Source organism: Apodemus sylvaticus, chromosome X (genome assembly GCF_947179515.1).
Source record: "Apodemus sylvaticus chromosome X, mApoSyl1.1, whole genome shotgun sequence".
NCBI lineage: Eukaryota > Metazoa > Chordata > Mammalia > Rodentia > Muridae > Apodemus > Apodemus sylvaticus.
In genome coordinates, this window is record NC_067495.1 from 12365093 (window position 1) to 12384532 (window position 19440).

The following is a 19440-nucleotide window of genomic DNA, read 5'->3' on the forward strand; positions in this document are numbered from 1 at the left end:
CAAAGAGGAAGGAGGCACGTACTCTGTGTCATTTCTACACAAATAGGACAGATATTTTGCAAGCTCAGGCAATTAATTAAACCGGATACCTTACGGGACCCTGGCATTCTGGTGAAGGTTCCTGGCTGGTGACAAAACACAGCAGCAGAAAAGTAGAGAGGGAACTGCCTGTGTCCAGAAAGTGCCAAGACATGGAGTAGCCTTATTTTATAATAGCCTGCTTCCAGGCTGGGGATATAGCTCCGATGTGGAGTTACTCCATAGAATGCTCTAGGTCTTGGGTTCTGTCTGTAGAGCAGCAAAAAGAGAAAAAAAAGGCAAAGAAAAAAAACTCAAAATAATCCAGTCAGAGGAAAGATAGGACCTACTCATATAAGAGAGCATTCAGGAGGGTGGAGTCCTTTTTACTAAGGGGGGGAGGTTCTCTACAGGAACAAAAGGAATATACATTAACAGGGGGTTCCAGGCTAGCCTAGTCTACATAGCCTGTTGGAGGACAGCCAGGGCTACATAGAGAGACCCTGTCCACAAAACAAAATTAGATTGGCTTACCATTTGGTCCGATAATGGCTGTATCCCACCAGAGAGACAGAGAAGCCCAGCTGCTCAGTCCACAAGGCTGTGTGTCTCAGTAGTCCCAGGTTGGCACTGAAGGCCTGGAAGATTCCTGGAGGGCTGCAGGTCTTCAATCCTGACTGGAAACTTGGAAAGGCTCGTTCTACCTAACTATCTGCAAAGTCAACAGCAGGGGTGGAGATTGGATAAGCCAACAAGAGTGAAGGGCAAGGAGCAAAAACAAGCTTGCCTCCCTCTTAGAGTCATTTTACAGCCACAGACAGTGCTGGGGGGGGGGGGGGGTATGGAGGTGTGAGCCTGCAGGCGTGCTAAAACAATTAAGACAGTCTCGGTTAAAATACAGATTGAGAGGGTGGGGCTATGCAAAGTAAATGCCTTTAGTATTCCCGATCGACCTCTTCCAAGCAAAGATTTCCTAGGAAGGCAAAGACAATAATGAAGGTGAATCCCTGGATAAAATGCAGAAGAAAAGAAAGAGCTCACTGAGAAAAGTAGCCAACTCAAGATGCACAGACACAATCTAAACAAAGCCTGTCCTGGAAGAAAGCTCTCTGCAGCTGCCACAGAGCCCAAGCGGCTGAAAAACCAGACCCAAGCTGATGTCAAATGATTGGCTGACTTACAATGCAAATTCAAGCCTGGGGGGTGTTGAACTCAGTTCTTCGGGGTTCATTGGCCGGAGGTAGGCTTCCTACCTCTAGCAGAGGATGTGAGACCTTCCTTCCTCCCACCCACTGTAGTATTACCCTCTCCACACCACAGCTGTCTCTGGAGCAAGGAGTGACTTTCCCTGAAGGAGACAATCAGTTAGATGTATCTATCCTTTGTCCGCCACTGCCTCTACACCTGTAACAAGGCCCTAGCTGTGAGAAAGTGAGGTCCCCAGTACCATGAGGTACTCCATGAGAGAACTTAATACATTTGCTAATTCATCAAGCAGCAGTCTGGGAATGATGCACAGAACATGACCCTGGATCACGCTGAGTTTATCAATATGGGCCCTATGAGCAGAGATTCTAGGGTTTTGTTTATTTTTAAATATTTATTTATTTTATGTGAGTACTCTGTAGCTGTCTTCAGACACCCCAGAAGAGGGCATCAGATCTCATTATGGATGGTTGTGGGCCACCATGTGGTTGCTGGGATTTGAACTCAGGACCTTTGGAAGAGCAGTCAGTGCTCTTAACCTCTGAGCCATCTTTCCAGTCCCTGAGATTCTAGGTTTAATATTGAAGCTCGGTTTTAAAAGGTACCAAGAGCCGGGCGGTGATGGCGCATGCCTGCACTTAGGAGGCAGAGGCAGGCAGATTTCTGAGTTCGAGGCCAGCATGGACTACAGAGTGAGTTCCAGGACAGCCAGGGCTACACAGAGAAACCCTGTCTCGGAAAAAACAAACAAACAAACAAACAAACAAACAAACAAACAAAAAAAGGTACCAAGAGTTTATTTGATTGGTTGACCACCACAGTCTTTGCCAGGTGAAAGCCTACTGAGGAGGACCTGGAGATGCTTTGTATGTTTTGACTTAGTGTTAATGAAGGGATTCGAAAGCTCAAATAAATTGGAGTGCTGGACAAGGATTTGCTGTTTAAAACCTAGTCCTCCACCAGGTGTAATGGCTCACACCTTCAATCCCTGCACTCAGAAGGCATAAGTAGGTGGAACTCTGTGAGTTCAAGGCCAGCCTGGTCTACAAGGCGAGTTCCAGGACAGCCAGGGTGACTATACAGAGCAACAAAAACAAACAAAACCAGAAAACCCTAGTCCTCTACGAGGCAGGGTTCTGAAGACACACTCTTCCTAATATCATTTGAAGTGGTTGGTGTTTACTTTTCTAGGTAGACTCCAAAAGTAGCAGGGGACAAAGGGACAGCATTGTGTCACCGAAGGCAAGGTGAACAGGTCCCACAATGCAAAGTACAAGTAATGGACTAGTATTTTTAAGATTCATTTTATGTATGTGAGTACACTGTAGCTAGCTATCTTCAGACACACCAGAAGAGGGCATCAGATCCCATTATAGATAGTTGGAAGCCACCATGTGGGTGCTGGGATTTGAACTCAAGCCCCCTGGAAGAGCAGTCAGCGCTATAAACTGCTGAGCCATCTCTCCAGCCCTGAATGTACTGTTTTGACTGGTGTAGAACTGTGTTCACTGCCTAATGAACACAGTGTTACAACGCCTTCTGTCCCTAAGTATGCACCTATGGCCTCATGGCCTGTGCCCTATGATGGGTTGGCTGAGGAAGAAAAAAGAAATAATGGTTCTGGGGGGTGGGGGGCAGGAGGGGTGGCTCAAAGGCTAACCGTATCTGCTGCTCTTGCAGAGGACCTGGATTCAGTTCTCAGTACCTCACATGGTAGCTCACCACAACCACCCAAGAGTCTAGTTCTGAGCTCAAGGGGCCAACTTACAGTTTCAAGAGGTTTAGTCCATAGAGCAGGAAGCAAAGTGATGTTCTGGCAGACTGGAGTACTGGAGGAGGAGCTGAGGGGAGAGTTCTACAGCCAGACCTGAGCGGTTGAGACCTCAAAGCTTGCCCCTAGGGCATCATTTCCACCAACGAAGCCGCACCTATCTTGGGGGATGGTTTTGTGCACAGTGTATTCAGATGCTGATTTGTGTCCGGATGTCAGAAGGCAGTCTAGAGATGAGCATTGTCCTGGTATTTAGAGCATCTCCTGTCTCAGTGATGTAAAGATTCTTTTCCATAGCCTCAGACTAATTGGCAGAAGAGAATAGGGCAGACTTCCCATCCCAGTCTGGCGGTCCCAAGGAAAAAAAGAAAAAAGAGGCAGGAAGAGGGTGAAGAGAGGAAGAAGAGGAGGAGGGACCAGGAGAATTCACCAGGAGGTGCAATGAGAGGAGAGAGCAGCCAAGCAGGCAGGCAGGCAGGCAGACAGACACACACACACAGACAGACACACACACACACACACACACACACGGGACAGAGCAAGCTGGGGAAGGACTCAGAGGCAGGGAAGGGGCCCTGTGGCTGGGAACCCTCAGAGGGTCAGAACAGATGACTATCTGCCCAGCAGAGTGCCTGCAGCTTATTAATAAACTTATTGGGTTCCTGTGTCATTTATCCAGGAGCTAAAATGGGCCAGAGCATATGTACAGACACCCCAGTATTACTTGTGAGCAAAAGTGGGGAAGAAAATCCCCCAGAATTACCTTTACTTACCTCCTCCAACAAGGCCACACCTCTTAGTAGTATCACTCCTTATTATGGGGGCCATTTTTATTCAAATTACCACAGAGATGAACCCTAGAGCCTAGACTCCCTAGTCCCCCCAAATTGAACAAACCTCACGTAGTATGATATACTCCATTTCATAAAACAAAACCCCACAATATATTACAGTCCTCACATCTTGATAAATAAACACAAAATAATTAAAGCAACTGAAAATCTTGGGATATATGCCCATAAGGAGCGAAGAGTGCCCCAGTTGTAGGATGCTATCTTAGTTAGGGTTACTATTACTTAGATGAAACACCATGACCAAAGGCAACTTTGGGAGGAAAGGGTTTGACCTGCACTCCCATATCACTTTCATCATTGAAGGTAGTCAGGCCAGGAACTCAAACAGAGCCAGAGCGGATCCAGCAAGCTTGCTCCCCATAAGTTCCCTGCTGCTGTGATTCAGACACTTTCTTTTTTCTTTTTTCTTTTTTTTTAACATTTTGAACTTTATTTTATATGGATGGGTTGTTTTGCTTGTATGTAGCTCCTAGCGTTGGAGTCAGAGATGATTGTGAACTACTGTGTAGGTTCTGGGAATTGAACCCTGATCCTCCGGAACAGCGGCCAGTGCTCTTAGCTGCTGAGCGCTCTCTTTAGCTACAGCCCCCCCCCCCCAATCAGACCACTTTCTTATAGAACCCAGGACCACTAGCCCGGGATGGCCCTGCCCGCCGGGACTCACTAATTAAGAAAATGCACTATCAATTTACTTACACTCTGATCTCCTGGAGCATTTTCTCAAATCTGTAACTTTAACTTTTTTCAGCCCCCCCCCTTTTTTTTTAAAGATTTTTTTTATTTATTATGTATACAGTGTCCTGTATGCTTGTGTGCCTGCACACCAGAAGAGGGCATCAGATCCCATTACAGATGGTTGTGAGCCACCGTGTGGTTGCTGGGAACTGAACTCGGGACCTCTGGAAGAGCAGTCAGTGCTCCGAACAGCTGAGCCATCTCTCTAGCAATTAACCCTTATATTTAATGCTGATTCTTAAATGCTTTAACCTCCCTTGTAGCCCACCACCCACCAGAGGTAGTGGAAAAGAAAGGAAGGATACGGGGAAGTGCACCTGTTTAGAAATGGCTCTTTGGAGCAACTCCCATCTGTGTTGTCTGAAAATTGGCAGTTCAGTTCACAGGTCAGCCACGGCAGCTCCATCCACCCGCAAACACTTCACAGATACACCCGCAGTCCAGTTCGGTAGAGTCAGGATAGCAAACAGGAATCAGCAGGGGTGACACTACCTAGCAGAGACAGCCAGGCCTCAGCCTCAGCACAAGTCAGCAGGAGGGCCCGGGAGGGGCGCCAGGAGGTCTCGGCTGTGCTTCTCCCAGGGAAGGAATGGAAGACCAGCAGAGACAAGATAGCACAACTATCGCGCCACTAGCTCTGTAAGCAAACCTAGCTCAGCCTCCGTCCGGGCTGTGGAATCCTTTTATACTTCCTCCAAACATCATGTGTCCTCAGCACCTGAGTCATCTGTCTCAGCTGACATCACTCTGCCAATCAACCTGAGTTGAGGAAACAGAAGATTTTTGGTGCATTTCTCCTGACTAATGCAGCTCATCTGCCCAATGTAAGGTGGACCAATTACACGTATGTCCTTAGCGAAGAATCCTTCATCACAGGTCCTTTCACGAGCTTGCTTTAGCACAACATCCTTTCTCCTGTGTCTGCTTCAGTGAAACGTTCCTTCATGAGTCTGCCTTAGTCTTTCACCTGTGTCCACTTCAGGAAAACACTCCTTCACGTGTTTGCCCCAGCTAATGTTAATTAGCTAACACAACTGACTTTCCAAAGAACCCTTAATGTTTCCACTTCATATACCCTTTCTGTTTAAGAATTGTTCTTTTCTTTTTCTTTTTTGTTAAAGATTTATTTATTTTTTAAAAAGGGTGTATTTATTTTATGTATTTATTTTATGTATTTATCTGTACACTGTAACTGTACAGATGGTTGTGAGCCATCATGTGCTTGCTGGGAATTGAATTTAGGACCTCTGCTCACACCAGTCAGCCCCGCTCACTCCGGTTGGCTCAGCTCACTTCGGTTAACCTTGCTCTCTCCGGCCCAAAGATTTATTTATTATTATAACATGTGAGTACAATGTCGCTGTCTTCAGACACACCAGAAGAGGGCGTCAGATCTCATAGATGGTTGTGAGCCACTATGTGGTTGCTGGGATTTGAACTCAGCACCTTTGGGAGAGCAGTCAGTGTTCTTACCTGCTGAGCCATCTCACCAGCCCGAATTGTTCTTTTCTTAAAAAATAAAAAATAAAATTAAAAAAAAGAAAAAAGAAAAATTGTCCTTTTCTTTAACATTAACAATCTATACATTGCAGAGGCAGGCAGGTCTCTGAGTTCGAGGCCAGCCTGGTCTACAGAGTGAGTTCCAGGACAGCCAGGGCTACACAGAGAAACCCTGTCTTCAAAAACCAAAAACAAACAAACAAACAAAAAAACAAATCCCAGCACTCACATGGTGGCTCACAACCATCTGACTCCCTCTTCTGGTGTGTCTGAAGACAGCTGCAGTGTACTTACATGTAATAAATAAATAAATCTTTAAAAAAAGAATACAATAGAAGGACACCTTAAATTTCTATTAATATATAATAACTGAACAAAAAACTTAAATTTTTACCAATATACAATAATTAAGGAATTCAACCTAAAACCATAGATGATAACAGCCTTAACACATTAAGCAACCAAAACCATGGATCCCAACCTAAGGGATTGGGATGATGGTCTTATATATATTTGTTTCCTGATGAATTGGCACAAAGAATTCCTGTTTTGAGTCCCCAAGGGAAAAAATGCTTAGTCTGAAAAAAGCTAACTATAACATTTATTGCGCCGTCTCTGTGTTTCTCCGGTCTCTGCATTGTCTGTCTCTTTATGATCAATCACTTAGGCTAGCCCCTTTTTTTGTTTTGTTTTGCTTTGTTTTTTGGATTTGGTTTTTTCGAGACAGGGTTTCTCTGTATAGCCCTGGCTGTCCTGGAACTCACTCTGTAGACCAGGCTGGCCTCGAACTCAGAAATCCACCTGTCTCTGCCTCCCAAGTGCCGGGATTAAAGGTGTGCACCACCATTGCCTGGCTAGGTTAGCCCTTTTGAAGTTGACTTGCATGCATTTTTCTTGGAGAAATCAGTAACGAGATAGTCTGTGAATCATTTGTGAAGACATCTATGTCTCAGGTGGTAATAAGTTTTCCTTTTATAAGTTTTAGTGGTAGCCATACTTTCTCATTCCCTGTAGATGCATAAACATAAGCACATTCCCATCTTTTACCATACAAGACCCACACCCGTGAGACAGCGTTCAATAGTCCAGGCATGAGAGTGGAGCTCCAAGGCCCAAGTTCCTTCTGTCAGGCCTCAGATCCTAAAGGTTCCATCACTTCATGTGAATCTTTTGGGGGCAAATCATAACAGGCACATGAACAGGTAGGTTATACTGTAACTTAATGACTCAAACCATTTTTACAAAATCTTATAAAAAAAAAAAGGCACGACGCACACCTTTAATCCCAGCACTTGGGAAGCAGAGACAGGTAGATTTCTGAGTTCAAGGCCAGCCTGGTCTACAGAGTGAGTTCCAGGACAGCCAGGGCTACACAGAGAAACCCTTTCTCAAAAAAAAATTTTTTTAAAAAAGAAGATAGAAAGGGTGAGCTTATTCAGCAGTAAGTCTCAGAGGCTGAAAGCATCCTAGGCCTAGATTAGAGTGTACAGAAGCTGGAAGCTTCCAGAACTAGGACTAGGTTAGCATATCGGAGGCAGTAAGTCTCTGAGAGGACAATTGCATCAGGCAGAGAAAACATACATTTACATAGCAGTGTGTGTGTGTGTGTGTGTGTGTGTGTGTGAGAGAGAGAGAGAGAGCTCACACACGTTCTAATGCCTGGCTTTTTTAGTGGAGATTTGAACTCAGGCCCTCATGCTTGTAGCATTATGTAACAGTAGCTCTTATCCACAGAGCCATCCCTCCAGCCCCAGAGGCATGCTTTTTCCCCCTTAGGGGAATCTTGTTGTTTTAGGGTTTCTATTGCTTTGACAAACACCATGATCAAAAAGCAAGTTTGGGAGGAAAGGGTTTATTCAGCTTACACTTCCACATCACCAAAGGAAGTCGGGATAGGAACTCACACAGGGCAAGAACCTGGAGGCAGGAGCTGATGTAGCGGTCACAGAGGGGTGCCACTTGCTGGCTTGCTCAGCTTGCTTTTTTATAGAGCCCAGGACAACCAGCCCAGGGATGGCACCCACAGAAGGCTGGGCCCTTCCCCAATGATCACTAATTGAAAAAATGTCCTAAGCTGGATCTCATGGAGGCACTTCATTAACTGAATATCCTTCCTCTTTGATAATTTCAGCCTGTGTCATTTTGACACCCAAAACTACCCAGTCCTCTAGGCACTACCTAAATACATTTTGACTGTCCTAACAATGGGGATGGGAATGTGCTACTGACATTTTATGGGTAGAAGCCAATGCCCTATAGCCAAAGACCTCCACCCCAAAGCATATCTGTGGCTAACCATGGGTGTGTTTATTACTCATTGCAATTAGGGACAAGGTCCAACAAGAGGGTAGTAACTATGCCTGTAGGCACTGTAAGCCTTTATTTTAAAAAATATATAATTTGCTTCATTATCAAACTGGCTTATAAGAAAGTGCTCATATAAACTAAATTTGTTAAATTGGCCCAACTTCCTTCTTGGTCAGAGTAAAACTAAAAATTTTACCTTTTGTTTTATTCTTATTTTAGTAAAACTAAATTTTAAGGGAAAATGTTCCAACTCCAAAAGCCCTAACAAGTTACATAAGCTTGGCCCCAAGTCCAGTTAATTGACCAATTAAAGGGAAAAAAAAACAGGAAAGGACAGATAGAAGATATTATTTAATCAGTGTGACCAATGTGATAAGCTAATGTTCCTAGATATTTCTTTTGGAAATTAATCTGAGTTGTGTTTAATTTAAAAATATTTAAAAAAAGTTCTCTCTCAAATGTATGGCCTCTGGCTTCTATTTCTTCTTTTTTAAGATTTATTTATTTTATGCATGAGTACCAAACACACCAGAAGAGGGCATCAGATCCCATTGCAGATGGTTGTGAGCCACCATGTAGTTGCTGGGAATTGAACTCAGGATCTCTGGAAGAGCAGCCAGTGCTCTTTTTGTTTGTTTGTTTTTTGGATTTAGTTTTTTTGAGACAGGGTTTCTCTGTATAGCCCTGGCTGTCCTGGAACTCACTCTGTAGACCAGGCTGGCCTCGAACTCAGAAATCCGCCTGCCTCTGCCTCCCAGAGTGCTGGGATTACAGGCGTGCGCCACCACTGCCCAGCCTGCAGCCAGTGCTCTTAACCACTGAGTCATCTCTTCAGCCCCTCTGGCTTCTTCTTCAGAATTTGTTCATACTTTTTTTTTAAAGATTTATTTTATGTATGTAAGTACACTGTAGCTATCTTCAGACACACCCAAAGAGGGCGTCAGATCCCATTACAGATGGTTGTGAGCCACCATGTGGTTGCAGGGATTTGAACTCAGGACCTCTGGAAGAACAGTCAGTGCTCTTAACCACTGAGCCATCTCTCCAGACGTTATTCATACTTTTAAAAGGGAAGATACAGATAATTCTCTTCTTGGTTCCTGTCTCAATCCTGGCTCCATATCTATTTGCTAGAGGGTATAAATTAGAGAAGGATTACTCTATTTTAGAATATGGCTTTCCAATTAGGTAGCTGGCCTCCACTAAGATGCTAAACCCTTTATTCCAAAGATTCAGAGAGTGATTTATCTGTGGTTTTAGATATGCTTTGTATTTGTACATGCATATAAACATACAGATTTTAAAGGTACTTTTAATAGATCCTGGAAGTGCATTTATTTATTTATTTATTTATTATAAGTAAGTACACTGTCGCTGTCTTCAGACACACCAGAAAAGGGCATCAGATCTCATTATAGATGGCTGTGAGCTCTCATGTGATTGCTGCGATTTGAACTCAGGAACTCTGGAAGAACAGTCAGTGCTCTTAACCACTGAGCCAGCTCTCCAGCCCCTTAAAGGTACCTAATACCTAATGTGATGTAGCTTGGTGTTCCTGTGGGACTTCCAACAATGGGCATAGAGAGTGTCTCTTTTTTTTTCTCACTGTAATATTTTTTATTGATTCTTTGGGAATTTCACATCATGCACCCCAATCATACTTCCTAGTCCTTCCATATCCACCCACACACCCTTGGGATCTGTGTGTCTGTGGATTACATACGTGCAGGAGACCAGAGGAGTGTGTCGGATCCCCTAGAGCTGGAGTGACCAGAGGGTTGTGAGCCTCTGTGTGGGTGCTGGGATCTGAGCCTGGGCCCTCTGGAAAAACAAGCAGAGCCATCGCTCTGGCCCCAAAGGCCTAAAGGTTGAAGACCTTTCCCAGACTGCCCCCCCCCATGTTATATACCCTGAAATGACTTTTCACATTAATATCATATAGGTATACGGGAATAGAGTTTGTTTTCTCTGCCAATTACAGAATTAAAAGGCAGGAAAGAAAAAAGTATTACCAGAAATCTTGGAGAGTCCCAGCAGAGCCATCTTCGATGGCAGCATATACTGCAAGGGGATAAGGGTCCTCTTGTGGACTTCTCAATCTCATTAATATTTAAAATATTTATTTTTTGTTTAAACAGCACTGGCAGGGGTTTATTTAGTGACAGTAAGGTTAATGACTCCCCCAAAACAATATAGGACAGGCCACCTGGTTTATTCAGACTGAATCTAAACCTTAGATAATCTGACTCAACAGTAACATAAGAAACCTTTAATGACACAAACCCATGTTAAACCAAAGACAGTTTATAAATGAATGAGTCTCATAAGCTCTACTGTTGATGGGCTGGCATCCACAACAGTTCAGTTATAAAAGCACAGTTCTGTTTCTTGCTGCCACATCGTAAGCAGGTCTGAAATCTGCTGTCTTATAAGGATTTTACCATGTCCCCACTGCTACCAGTCTCCAGTCATTACGGTTTCTCTAGCCCTCAGAACATTTTTAGGAGAGATTTTCTTTGACCTGCTTGCCTTGACAGGTACATAAGAACTCAGTAAACTGACAGAGTAAAGATGGACTGAGATGTTAAGAATAGTTTTTAAGCCGGGCGGTGGTGGCGCACACCTTTAATCCCAGCACTCTGGGAGGCAGAGGCAGGTGGATTTGAGTTTGAGGCCAGCCTGGTCTACAGACTGAGTCCCAGGACAGCCAGGACTACACAGAGAAACCCTGTCCCGAAAAAACAAAACAAAACAACCAAACAAACAAACAAACAAAAACCAATGTGGGTTGTAGCCAGCATCCAAAAGAAAAAGAAATAGTTAAAGCCAAAGGCAGGCAGACTTATCTGAACCTCATGGTACTGAATTAAAGGGTGGGAATTCTGGGAAGGAAAAGTATACGATCCTGACGTGACCCTCCTCCCTAGGGGTGGTAACCTTACCAAGGTCCCTTGACCTGTCCCACTAGATCGACTGACCCTTGAGAGAGGAGACAATGACCCACCTCCACCTAGAGGTAGAATCTATCCTTTACTGATACACTTCTTGAATACACTTCTCCAAGTTACACTCACAGTGTCCTGAATACACTTCTCCAAGTTCCACTCACAGTGTAATATTGACAAATCAATATTACCACTACTTTCCTCTTAGCCAAACATCCTACACTCAAAATTTGATCATTAAAAGTACAATTCTGAGCCGGGTGGTGGTGGCACACACCTGTAATCCCAGCACTCTGGGAGGCAGAGGCAGGTGGGTTTCTGAGTTTGAGGCCAGCCTGGTCTACAGAGTGAGTTCCAGGACAGCCAGGGCTACACAGAGAAACCTTGTCTCGGAAAAAAAAAAAAACAAATCCAAAAAAACCCAAAAATAAATAAATAAATAAATAAAGATAATAATTAATCGCAAACTGTTTATCCATCTAGCATTCTGTGCAGTTTATACTTTGAGTTCTCTTTTCCTTAATGAGGACTGAAGGTAAAGATCTCTCATGTGTTTATTGGGCATCTGGAGATGCTCTTCCGAGATGTGCTTGTTCCAATTATTTGCTCACCTGTTTACCAGCTGCAAAAGATTATTTAAGAGCATTTCCTTAGCAGCCTGGCGTGGTGGGGCGCATCTACCATCCCAGCACTCAGGAGGCTGGAGCAAGAGCAGGACGAGCAAGGACGGCCTTAAAGCAAGGGCTGGGGATGTAGCCCGGATGGTAGGATGCTTGCCTAGCATGCAGGAAGCCCTGAGTTTGATACCTAGCACTTTATAAAATTGGGTATGGTAAGCCAGGCGGTGGTGGGGCATGCATGCCTGTAATCCCAGCACTCTGGGAGGCAGAGGCAGGTGGACTTCTGAATTTGAGGCCAGCCTGGTCCATAGAGTTAGTTCCAGGACAGCCAGGGCTACACAGAGAAACTCTGTCTCGAAACAATCAAACAAAATTGGGTTTGGTGGAGCATCTACCCTGGGCTGCATAGAACTCTATCTCAAAACAAAACAAAGGATATCCAGGGAAGGGGGAGGTGCATGCTTGTAATCCTAGCACTTACAAGGCTGAGGTAGAAGGATTTTGAGTTCAAATCTAACCTGGAATACACCGAAAGACCCAATGTAAAAACCAGGACCACTGGTGTATTAGTTTGGGTTCTCTAGAGTCACAGAATGTATGGATAGTCTTTATATAGTTAGGGAATTTGTCGATGACTTACAGTCTGTAGTCCAACTCCCCAACAATGATCAGCAGCAGCTGTGGATGGAAGTCCAAGGATCTAGCAGTTTCTCAGTCCCACGAGGCAAGCAGGCAAGGAAGAGTGAGTAAATCTTCCTTCTTCCAATGTCCTTATATAGATCTCCAGCAGAGGGTGTGGCCCAGATTAAAGGCTGTAGGTCTCCAGCAGAGGGTGTGGCCCAGATTAAAGGCTGTGGGTCTCCAGCAGAGGGTGTGGCCCAGATTAAAGGTGTGTGCCTCCATGCCTTTAATCCCAGATGATCTTGAACTAGGAGATGTCCTTGTCTTAATCTTCTGGAAATCATAGCCACTATGCTTCAAGATCTCCATGCCAAGATCCAGGTCAGAAACTTATCTCTCTGAGCCTCCAGATTAGGATCATAGGTGAGCCTTTCAATTCTAGACTGTAGTTCATTCCAGATATAGTCAAGTTGACAACCAGGAATAGCCACTACAACTGATATGGTGGCACATGACTTTAATCTCAACAGTTGGAAGACGGAAGTGTGTCATCCTGATCTACACAGTGAATTCCAGGCTAGACAGAGTTGCACAGCAAGACCCTGTTCATTTCAACAAAGGAAAGGAAAAAGGATAAAATATTTAATACCGGCCAATCGATAAACATATTCTCAACTCCAGACAGGGTGGCACATGGCTATAACCATAGCACTTGAGAGGCAGAGGCAGGAGGATCAAGAATTCAAGGCTATCTTCTCAAAACGGTATAAAGTTAGTCTCAGCTGTGTGAAACCTTGTCTCAAAAAAAAAAATCATCTAATAAAGGGCCGGAGAGATGGCTCAGTAGTTAAGAGTACATATGTGCTGCACAGATATACAGGCAGGCAAAACATCCAGACACATTAAAAAAATATGACTGTAAATGTAGAGAAGTTTTTACACTTTCTAACATGCTTGAAGCCCTAGGTTCAGGCTCTAGTATCATAAGAAAACATAGTAAAAGATTCTCTGTTGAATTTCCATGGCTTCTGCTTTTCTACAAGACAGCTAGCTGTCCCTGGACAGTGACAGTGGCCTGCATTGCAGCTGGTATAGCTGTCCCTCTGGATCGGTCCTGGGCTCTCCTAGGGTGCATAAGCCCACTGCTAGCCAGCTGGGCCTTGTCCTGAGAGCACAGGACTCTGCAGCTACCCTGACTCTATCTCTGCCTCTTCCTTTATCTTCTATGAACGGATCTCTCTGCGGGCAGATGTTTCTGTAATTCCACCCAGAGGTTTAGAAGTCACAGTCACACCCTTCGTAGTGTGCATGGTCTCATGGCTGTTTGGTAAGTGTGTATACCCCCCAAGCCCCCAGCTACCTCCTGTCTCAGAGTCCTATTTGCCACCTGACCTTACCTAATTGGATATGCCTGGTTAATGTTTTCTCATCTCCATATTCTGAAGGGTAAGACAGGTAAAATGGCACCATAGGTCAATACACTTACTGTTGACCTGAGTTCTACCTCTAAAAGCCAGTCAAAGGTGGACGAAGAGAAACCATACCAGAGTCATGGCCACACCCGCATATCATGCATACAGCCATAATAATAAAGAATATTTAAAGTTATGAATAATAGTATTAACAGCTTATACTTTCATGTAACAGTTGGACCATATTTAGACCAGACATTGTTCCTTCAGTACCTTGGGAGGCAGAGGCAGGCCAACATCTGTGAGTTTGAGGCCAGCCTGGTTTACAGAGTGAGTTCCAGGACAGCTAGGACTACATAGTGAGACCTCCCCCTGTCTCAAAAATAAACAACCTGGGGCTGGAGAGATAGCTCAGCAGTTAAGAGCACTGACAGCTCTTATGAAGGTCCTGAGTTCAAATCCCAACAACCACATGGTGGCTCACAACCATCTGTAATGAGATTGGATGCCCCTTTCTGGAGTGTCCGAAGACAGCTACAATATAAAGACAGCTATAATAAATAAATCTTTTATAAAAAAAACAAACAAACAAGCAAACAACCTCTCCAAAGCGATGGAGCCAGACTCTCATATTAAGAATGTTTGCTGGGTGGTGTGGTGGTAGTGCATGCCTTTAATCCTGGTTCTCAAGAGGCAGATGAAGATGGATCTCTGCTCTATAGACCTAGTTCCAGGAGAGGCAGCATGACACAAAGAAACCCTGTCTCAACAAACAAACACACAAAAGCAAGTCAAGCCTGTCTTAACTCTGGCTTTCTTGGATGAAAAGGGGATGTGGTACTTACCTGGTTTTGCTTGGCATGTCAGCCTCCAGTTCCAGGCATTTTGCTACAAATAACATGATTTCATTCTTATTCCTACTCTTATTCTTCTTCCTTCTCCCCTCCCCTCCCTCCTCTTCCTTCCTTCCTTCCTTCCTTCCTTCCTCCCCCCCTCCCTCTCCCCCCTCCCCCCTCCCTCCCTCCATTCCTTTCTTTCTTTTTTGGTTTTTTCAAGACAGGGTTTCTCTGTGTAGCCCTGGCTGTCCTGGAACTCACTCTGTAGACCAGGCTGGCCTCGAACTCAGAAATCCACCTGCCTCTGCCTCCCAAGTGCTGAGATTAAAGGTGTGCACCACCACTGCCTGGCTAATTTTTTTTTGTTATTGTTTTTCTTTTTATTTCTCTTTTTAAATAATTATTTGTTTATTTTATGCATATGAGTACACTGCGGCTGTCGTCAGCACCCCAGAAGAGGGCATCAGATCCCATTATGGATGGTTGTGAGCCACCATGTGGTTGCTGGGATTTGAACTCAGGACCTCTGGAAGAGCAGCCAGTGCTCCTAACCACTGAGCCATCTCTCCAGTCCAATTTCATTCTTCTTCATAGCTGAACAGTATTCCATTTCACTCTTCTTTATAGCCGAATAGTACCTATCACATTAATAATGTCATAACAAACATGTAAAACATATGTTAATGAAAATAAGAACTTTGGGCAGTACAAGGAATTGAACCGATGCTAGGCATGCCCCCAGCCTCACCACGATCACTACCTAGCTTGCCATGTATCCCATAAATCAGCATTTTGTTTCATTTTGAGCACAGTCTCTGGGACCCAGTACTTACTTTATATATCATAGGCTGTCCTCAAGTTCACAACCCTTCTGCCTCAGCCTCTTTCTGGCCTCTACTGGTACAAGACATACGTGCAGTACACAGACATACTTGTAGGCACAACACTCTTATACATTAAAATTTACTTCATTTTATGCCAGGCAGTGGTGGCGCACGCCTTTAATCTCAGAACTGGGAGGCAGAGGCAGGCAGATTTCTGAGTTCAAGGCCAGCCTGGTCTACATAATGAGTTCCAGGAAAATTTGCTTTTTTTCAAGGTTAATTATGTGGAAATAACATCTGTACAGTCCTGAAGGCGATCTTAAGTCTTCCTTTTGTTTTACTGTGCACCTGGGAATAACACCCAGGACAGGAGTATGTTAGGCAAGCACCGTGGCTCCAAGGCTTTGGAGTCAGCCCCTGGAGTGCTCTCTCTTTTTCATTTTTAAAATGTAAATTTTTATCTGTGTTTGCCTGCATGTATGTATGTGTGCCACATAGTTTGCGACACCCATGCTTAGTGCCCACAGAAGTCAAAAGATGGCATTGGATCCCCTAGAATGGGAGTTATAGCCAGCTGTGAGCGGCCATGTTGGTGCTGGGACTGGCCTTAGCTCCTCTTCGAGAACAGCAAATTCTCTTAACCACCGAACCATTTCTCTAGCCCCACTACAGTATAGTGTTTTTTGTTTTTTGTTTTTTTGGGTTTTTTTTTGGTTTGGTTTTTTTTGTTTTTTGTTTTTTGTTTTTTTTTTTTTTGTTGTTTTTTTTTTTGTTTTTTGCTTTTTGTTTTTTGTTTTTGTTCTGTTTTTTTGGATTTGGGTTTTTGGAGACAGGGTTTCTCTGTATAGCCCTGGCTGTCCTGGAACTCACTCTGTAGACCAGGCTGGCGTCAAACTCAGAAATCTGCCTGCCTCTGCCTCCCAGAGTGCTGAGATTACAGGCATGCGCCACCACCGCCCGGCCCAGTATAGTGTTTTGCTGGTAGTGGTTGGTTGGTTGGTTGGGTTTTGTTTTTTTGAAGTTTCTCTATATAGCCCTGGTCATCCTGGAACTCACTCTGTAGACCAGGCTGGCCTCAAACTGGCAGAGATCCACCTGCCTCTGTCTCCCATGTGCTAGGATTAAAGGTGTATGCCACCTCTTCCCAGCCCCTATGGTGTTCTTATAAGAGGAACATAGTGTGGGACTTGATACAGACTAGAATTTACAATAGAATTTACACACCGAGGAAGAGTGGCAGCCACCAGAAACTAGAAGAACCAGGAACTGAAGTCTCCTGAAAAGCCTGGGACAGCAGTCGGGCTATCGCCTGGCTTCTTGCTTCTGCCCTTCCCCCCCCCCCCCCCCCACTGTGAGAGAACAGATTACTGTCTTTTCAGTACCATCTGGCACCAATCTGCACACACAACAGATTGCCAGTAAATACTGTTTAAACAGGAAGACCCCAGCCATGGTGGTGCACACTTGTAACCCTCGCTATTTGGGAGGCTGAGTCAGAAGGATTACTTGCGTCCAGAAAGAATTGAAGATGCTCTTGGGCAGCTGACTGGGAGTTGTCTGTGCATTGGGTTCTCTTGCATTGGGTACCATTCTGTGCATTGGGGTTTCTGAAGAAGGCTTGGCCTGAAGGTGGTGGCAGAAGCATAGACAGGGCGACACCTTTTTCCTTGGAACCCCAGGATAGACAGGGTGGGATTTCTAAGGAGCTGCACTCAAAACGTCAGCCTGGAAGGGAGTTCCTGCTCCCTGGGAATGGGAGGCTCTGCTTCCTTTCTCCACTACCTCCTCTCACCCCTCACACCAGGCCTCTCAAGTTCCCAGGAGCACCAACTTTGTCTTTCTTATCTGTCCTTTGAGCTCCTTGGCTCCAGAAGTTTATGGGCTGAATTCCAGTAAAGACCCTGCCTGATCCCTTCAGTGGCTCTTCTTGCTTTTGATGAGTAAGAGGAAGCAGACGCCAAGAGGTCTCTGGGCCTTCCTTTTGCATGGTAGTTTCTGCCATAAATTCTATACTTGGGCTCGGGCTATAGCCTCAGACAAAGCATGCTGTGTCTTTTGAGACTGCTGATTTTAACTCTTTTTAGTACAAAAGAAGAAAACACAACCTGGAGGGAGCAAAGGATAGAATCTAAGCCATACAACAATTGCAGTACAGGACCTGGGCTAGAAGGAGGCTCACCAAGTAGTGCAGCCATCGCCCGGCTTTTTGCTTCTTCCCTTCCCACCCCCCAAACCCATCACTGTGAGAGAACAGCTTTATGTTGTTTGCCCGGAACCATCTGGCACCAATCTGCATGCACGATAGATTGCCAGTAAATACTGTTTAAACAGGAAGAAGCCAGCCATGGTGGTGCATGTTTGTAATCCTAGCTATTTGGGAGACTGAGTCAGAAGGATTACTTGTGTCCAGGAAGAGTCCAAGACCCTCTTGTGCAGCTGATTGGGAGTTGTGTGTGCATTGGGTGTTTTTTTTTTTGCAGAATAGATTGAAGAAATACTCAGTTATGCATAGGGGGTCCCGTCCACTACTGTCCCCAAAGTCATTACCCAAGTCTCCAAAGAGGGTTGTTTGTTTTTTGCTGTTTTGAGCCATGGTGTCTCTGTATAACAGTCCTCGCTGTTCTGGAAGTCAGTGTGTCAACCTCAAATCTCAAACTCAGAGATCTGCCTGCCTTTGCTTCCCAAGTGCTGGGATTAAAGATGTGCACTACCACTGCCCAGATATTATGATCATTCTAAAGCAGGCATAAGAACTTTGCTTCCTGTGGAAAGCTATGTGTCTTTGGAGGGGAACATTTCATACGTTTTTTTTTTTTTTTCAACCTGATAGTAGGCCTATAGGTCTTGTTGGGAGAAAGCCTTTGTCCTGAGATCTTTCCTTCTCTTACTATTGTATAAAGATGTGAGGTCTGAGTGGAGAGATTGGGACACCAACCCAGACACCAAACCTTCAACCTACAGTGAGTGTGTCCTGCCTGCAGAGTGTTTGGGGATTGGAGCGGAGCATAATCACCATCAGAAAGACCAGAGAGACTTCATGAAGCAAGTGATGGGAACAGATGCAGAGTCCCATAGCCAGACACTAAATGGAGCTCTGGGAGTCTTGCGTGGGATCAGGAGGAAAGATCTGAGGAAGCAGAGGGGTCACGGACACCAGGAGAACACGGCCCACAGACTCAACTGACCAGGACTCATGGGAGCTCACCGAGATCAGGGAGTCCCTAGGGGTCTGACCTAGGGCCTGTGTGTGTGTATGTTATGGTGTGTGGCTTGGTGTCTTTGTGGGAATCCTAAGAGTGGGAGCAGAGGCTATCTCTGACTCTTCTACTCGTGGGAACTTTTCTTCCTAATACGTTGCGTAGTCTAGCCTTGACGTGAGAACATATGCCTGGTCTTATTGTAGTTTCTTATGCCATGTTTGATCAACGCCTTTGGAAGGCCTGCTCTTTTCTGAGGGGAATGTGGAAGTCGGTGGGGGGGGGATGGGAGAGGGAAGGAAAGGAAAACTGCAGTCAGGATGTAATATGTAAGGTCTGGAAGCACAGGTTCTGTCTTAGACTATAAAGCACCAATTATGAAAACAAAAGTCTTTTTTGGGAGGGTGGGGGGTTTCAAGACAGGGTTTCTCTGTGTAGCCCTGGCTCTCCTGGAAATCACTTTGTAGACCAGGTTGGCCTCGAACTCAGAAATCTATCTGCCTCTGCCTTCAAGTGCTGGGATTAAAGATGTATGCCACCACTGCCTGGCTAACAAAATTCTTTCTTGTACTTTGGGGAATAGAATCCTGGGTT

The 19440-nt window shown here is 44.9% G+C and overlaps 1 long non-coding RNA gene across 1 annotated transcript in view; it reads right to left on the reverse strand.

The window, feature by feature from the left end:
* LOC127675000 (uncharacterized) overlaps positions 1–12993 on the reverse strand; it is a 27224-nt gene extending 14231 nt beyond the window's left edge. The window contains exons 1-3 of the long non-coding RNA XR_007975425.1: positions 12597–12993; positions 4902–5076; positions 553–730 (exon numbers count right to left, since the gene is read on the reverse strand). This is a non-coding gene — a long non-coding RNA (uncharacterized LOC127675000). The remainder of the gene's footprint in view (positions 1–552; positions 731–4901; positions 5077–12596) is intronic.
* Between the last annotated feature and the right edge of the window lie 6447 nt (positions 12994–19440).